This window comes from Boleophthalmus pectinirostris, unplaced genomic scaffold (assembly GCF_026225935.1).
Source record: "Boleophthalmus pectinirostris isolate CB_2022bp ecotype Guang Dong unplaced genomic scaffold, ASM2622593v1 HiC_scaffold_8, whole genome shotgun sequence".
Classification (NCBI taxonomy): domain Eukaryota; kingdom Metazoa; phylum Chordata; class Actinopteri; order Gobiiformes; family Gobiidae; genus Boleophthalmus; species Boleophthalmus pectinirostris.
Window position 1 is genome coordinate 506581 of NW_026571515.1, and position 5000 is coordinate 511580.

The 5000-nt window shown below is 50.5% G+C and overlaps 1 protein-coding gene across 1 annotated transcript in view; it reads right to left on the reverse strand.

The window, feature by feature from the left end:
* The window catches only part of LOC110168838 (collagen alpha-1(XX) chain), a 79127-nt gene extending 74953 nt beyond the window's left edge, over positions 1-4174 (reverse strand). The window contains exon 1 of the mRNA XM_055165541.1: positions 4094-4174. The gene's annotated coding sequence lies outside the window, so the exon portion shown is untranslated. The remainder of the gene's footprint in view (positions 1-4093) is intronic.
* Between the last annotated feature and the right edge of the window lie 826 nt (positions 4175-5000).

Sequence of the window (5000 nt, forward strand, 5' to 3'; positions counted from 1 at the left end):
TTGTTGTGTGTGAGTTGGTCTGTGTGTGAGTTGGTGTGTGTGAGTTGGTCTGTGTGTGAGTTGGTCTGTGTGTGAGTTGTTGTGTGTGAGTTGGTCTGTGTGAGTTGGTGTGTGTTGGTAGTTGGTCTGTGTGTGAGTTGGTCTGTGTGTGAGTTGGTAGTGTGGTCTGTGGTGTGAGTTGTTGTGTGTGAGTTGGTCTGTGTGTGAGTTGAGTGTGTGTCTGTGTGTGAGTTGTGTGTGTGTGTGAGTTGAGTTGGTCTGTGTGTGAGTTGGTCTGTGTGTGAGTTGGTCTGTGTGAGTTGGTCTGTGTGTGAGTTGGTCTGTGTGTGAGTTGGTCTGTGTGTGAGTTGGTCTGTGTGTGAGTTGGTCTGTGTGTGAGTTGGTCTGTGTGAGTTGGTCTGTGTGTGAGTTGGTCTGTGTGTGAGTTGGTGTGTGTGGTTGTGTGTGAGTTGGTCTGTGTGTGAGTTGGTCTGTGTGTGAGTTGAGTTGGTCTGTGTGTGTGAGTTGGTCTGTGTGTAGTTGGTCTGTGTGTGAGTTGGTGTGTGTGTGAGTTGGTCTGTGTGTGAGTTGAGTTGGTCTGGTCTGTGTGTGAGTTGGTCCTGTGTGTGAGTTGGTCAGTTGGTGTTGTGTTTGGTGTTGAGTGTCTGTTGTGTGTGTGTGTGTTGTGTGTGTGAGTTGGTCTGTGTGTGAGTTGGTCTGTGTGTGAGTTGGTCTGTGTGTGAGTTGGTCTGTGTGTGGGTCTGTGTGTGAGTTGGTCTGTGTGTGAGTTGTTGTGTGTGAGTTGGTCTGTGTGTGAGTTGGTCTGTGTGTGAGTTGGTCTGTGTGTGAGTTGGTCTGTGTGTGAGTTGGTCTGTGTGTGAGTTGGTCTGTGTGTGAGTTGGTCTGTGTGTGAGTTGGTCTGTGTGTGTTGAGTTGGTCTGTGTGTGAGTTGGTCTGTGTGAGTTGGTCTGTGTGAGTGTCTGTGTGTGAGTTGGTCTGTGTGTGAGTTGGTCTGTGTGTGAGTTGGTCTGTGTGTGAGTTGGTCTGTGTGTGAGTTGGTCTGTGTGTGAGTGAGTTGGTCTGTGTGTGAGTCTGTGTGTGAGTTGTGTGTGTGTGTGAGTTGGTCTGTGTGTGAGTTGGTGTGTGTGTGAGTGGTCTGTGTGTGAGTTGGTCTGTGTGTGAGTTGGTCTGTGTGTGAGTTGGTCTGTGTGTGTCTGTTGTGTCTGTGTTGGCTGTGTGAGTGAGTTGGTCTGTGTGTGTGTGTGGTGTCTGTGTGTGAGTTGGTCTGTGTGTGTTGGTCTGTGTGTGTCAGGGCGTTGGTATGTGCGGCGCGAGCAGATCAGATCAGACGAGCTGCGACTTGTGACTCAAACAAAGACGAGATCCTTTTATATCCTCCACCTCCTCACGGAACGAGCCAGAGAGCCAGAGAGCCAGAGAGTCTGAGAGCCAGAGAGTCTGAGAGCCAGAGAGCCAGAGAGCCAGAGAAGAGAGCCAGAGAGTCAGAGAGCCAGAGAGCCAGAGAGCCAGAGAGCCAGAGAGCCAGAGAGCCAGAGAGTCTGAGAGCCAGAGAGCCAGAGAGCCAGAGAGCCAGAGAGTCAGAGAGAGAGCTCAGAGAGAGAGCCAGAGAGTCAGAGAGCCAGAGAGTCTGAGAGCCAGAGAGTCTGAGAGCCAGAGAGCCAGAGAAGTCTGAGAGAGAGCCAGAGAGCCAGAGAGCCAGTCTGAGAGCAGAGAGTCAGAGAGCCAGAGAGCCAGAGAAGCCAGAGAGCCAGAGAGTCCAGAGAGCCAGAGAGCCCAGAGAGTCCAGAGAGCCAGAGAGCCAGAGAGTCTGAGAGCCAGAGAGTCAGAGAGTCCAGAGAGCCAGAGAGTCTGAGAGTCAGAGCCAGAGAGCCAGAGAGAGTCTGAGAGTCAGAGAGCCAGAGAGCCAGAGAGCCAGAGAGAGCCAGAGAGTCTGAGAGAGCCAGAGAGCCAGAGAGTCTGAAAGCCAGAGAGTCTGAGAGCCAGAGAGCCAGAGAGTCTGAGAGCCAGAGAGCCAGAGAGCCAGAGAGTCAGAGAGTCAGAGAGTCTGAGAGAGAGTCTGAGAGCAGAGTCCCAGAGAGCCAGAGAGCAGAGAGTCTGAGAGTCAGAGAGAGAGTCCAGAGAGAGTCTGAGAGCCAGAGAGCCAGAGAGCCAGAGAGTCTGAGAGTCTGAGAGAGCCAGAGAGCCAGAGAGTCAGAGAGCCAGAGAGTCTGAGAGTCTGAGAGTCAGAGAGAGCCAGAGAGCCAGAGAGTGAGAGTCTGAGAGTCCAGAGTCAGAGAGAGTGAGAGAGAGTCCTGAGAGCCAGAGAGCCAGAGAGTCTGAGAGTCAGAGAGTCAGAGAGTCTGAGAGCCAGAGAGTCAGAGAGTCTGAGAGTCTGAGAGTCTGAGAGAGAGAGCCAGAGAGCCAGAGAGTCAGAGAGCCAGAGAGTCAGAGAGTCCAGAGAGTCTGAGAGTCTGAGAGTCAGAGAGCCAGAGAGCCAGAGAGCCAGAGAGTCTGAGAGTCTGAGAGTCAGAGAGTCTGAGAGCCAGAGAGCCAGAGAGTCTGAGAGAGTCAGAGAGTCAGAGAGCCAGAGAGCCAGAGAGTCTGAGAGTCTGAGAGAGTCAGAGAGTCTGAGAGTCTGAGAGTCCAGAGAGCCAGAGAGTCAGAGAGTCAGAGAGTCAGAGAGCCAGAGAGCCAGAGAGCCAGAGAGAGTCTGAGAGTCTGAGAGTCTGAGAGAGTCAGAGAGTCAGAGAGTCTGAGAGTCTGAGAGTCAGAGAGTCAGAGAGTCTGAGAGAGTCAGAGAGTCTGAGAGTCTGAGAGTCTGAGAGCCAGAGAGCCAGAGAGTCAGAGAGCCAGAGAGTCTGAGAGTCAGAGAGCCAGAGAGCCAGAGAGTCTGAGAGTCAGAGAGCCAGAGAGCCAGAGAGTCTGAGAGAGTCAGAGAGTCAGAGAGTCCAGAGAGTCTGAGAGTCTGAGAGAGTCAGAGAGTCAGAGAGTCTGAGAGTCAGAGAGTCTGAAAGAAACAAACAGGAGAAGGACCCACAACCGGAAAGTTACACAGTGCAGCTTTAAAGAGAAGATCCTTTTATCCTCCTGCTCCTGGAGGACAGTTTCATCTGAGAAAGACTTGGACCTGGTTTAGTCCTGGTTTAGTCCTGGTTTAATTCTGGTTTAGTTCTGGTTTAGTTCTGGTTTAGTCCTGGTTTAGTTCTGGTTTAGTTCTGGTTTAGTCCTGGTTTAGTCCTGGTTTAGTTCTGGTTTAGTCCTGGTTTAGTCCTGGTTTAGTCCTGGTTTAGTCCTGGTTTAGTCCTGGTTTAGTTCTGGTTTAGTCCTGGTTTAGTCCTGGTTTAGTCCTGGTTTAGTCCTGGTTTAGTCCTGGTTTAGTTCTGGTTTAGTCCTGGTTTAGTCTGGTTTAGTCCTGGTTTAGTCCTGGTTTAGTCCTGGTTTAGTTCTGGTTTAGTCCTGGTTTAGTCCTGGTTTAGTCTGGAGATTTTTCTCCACACTCAGATTTTTGCAGAATCCAAAGTTGAAAAAAACTGATATTTGTTTTTGGAGCAAAAATGGAGAAAAAATATTTGAAAAATTAAACAAAAATCCAACGATTCTTCAGGTTTTTGGAAAAAGAAACGATTAAAACAAACTGGAGTGAAACGAGTGAAGATCCGGAGCGGAACCGGAGCCCGGACAGTTTCCGCTCCTTTTTCTGGTGATATTTGTTTGTTTTGGGTGATATTTGTGTCAGATGCCCTCCCATCCTCCACTGGACACAAACATCTGAAACACGGACGCTTCAGCTTCACATTTAATCGACTCGAGTCTGAACTTTAATTGACTCGAGTCTGAACTTTAATTGACTCGAGTCTGAACTTTAATAACGCGAAACTCTAAATCTCCGAAGCGCGTGCAGAGTCCCGCAGGTGTGCGCTGCACCGCGGGCGACGCCGTGACCCCCGCTCCCTTTGTGTGGAGGGTCACGCACAGGTAAACGCACAGGCGCGCGGACAGGGACACAGAGTGCGTAAAGGAACAGGCTCACCTGCGGTCGCTCACCTGCGGTCGCTCACCTGCGGTCGCTCACCTGCGGTCGCTCACCTGCGGTCGCTCACCTGCGGTCGCTCACCTGCGGTCACGTGTGGTCAGCTGCGCGCGGCTCGATGCTCCGGTGAGTCTCCGCGGCTCATTCCCGCACGCGCTCTCCGCTCTGTGCAGATGAAGTGACGCTCGCGCCCCGCGTCAGCGCGTCCCACACAAACCCCCTTCCCCCCCCCCACCCGAGCCTCAAAGACTCCGCCCCGGCCGGGGGGAGGGGGGGGGGGGGGGGGGGGGGTGTCGGCTCGTTCTGTGCATATTTTTATTTTTTCATCTTGATTTTCCGCAGTGAAATGTTCTGACCTGATTTAGTCCCGGTTTAGTTCTGGTTTAGTCCTGGTTTAGTAGTCCTGGTTAGTCCTGGTTTAGTTCTGGTTTAGTCCTGGTTTAGTTCTAGTTCTGGTTTAGTCCTTGGTTTAGTCCTGGTTTAGTCCTGGTTTAGTTCCTGGTTTAGTTCCTGGTTTAGTCCTGGTTTAGTCTGGTTTAGTCCTGGTTTAGTTCCCTGGTTTAGTCCTGGTTTAGTCCTGGTTTAGTCCTGGTTTAGTCCTGGTTTAGTCCTGGTTCTTCTGGCGTCTCTGATTTTTAATCAGATGTTTCTGCAGCGTCAGTTTTAAATCAGAGTTGAAGTTTTGTCTGGACACGATGTGGCTCCTCGAGTCTCGTCTGGTTCAGCCAAACTTTCATCAAACACAAAAATCACAAGAAAAAAATCTGAAGAAAAAAACTCAGGAGCAAAAAAAACAACGTCAAAACACAACAGAGTCTGAAAGTTTCACTGAGCCGAGAAACGTCTGGAAAAAAAACAAAACTGACAAAAAAACAGAAAATAAATAAATAAATGAAGCTCATCTCATCAAAACAACTCAGATTTGGTTAGACCTGGTTTAGTCCCGGTTTAGTCCTGGTTTAGTCCTGGTTTAGTCCTGGTTTAGACCTGG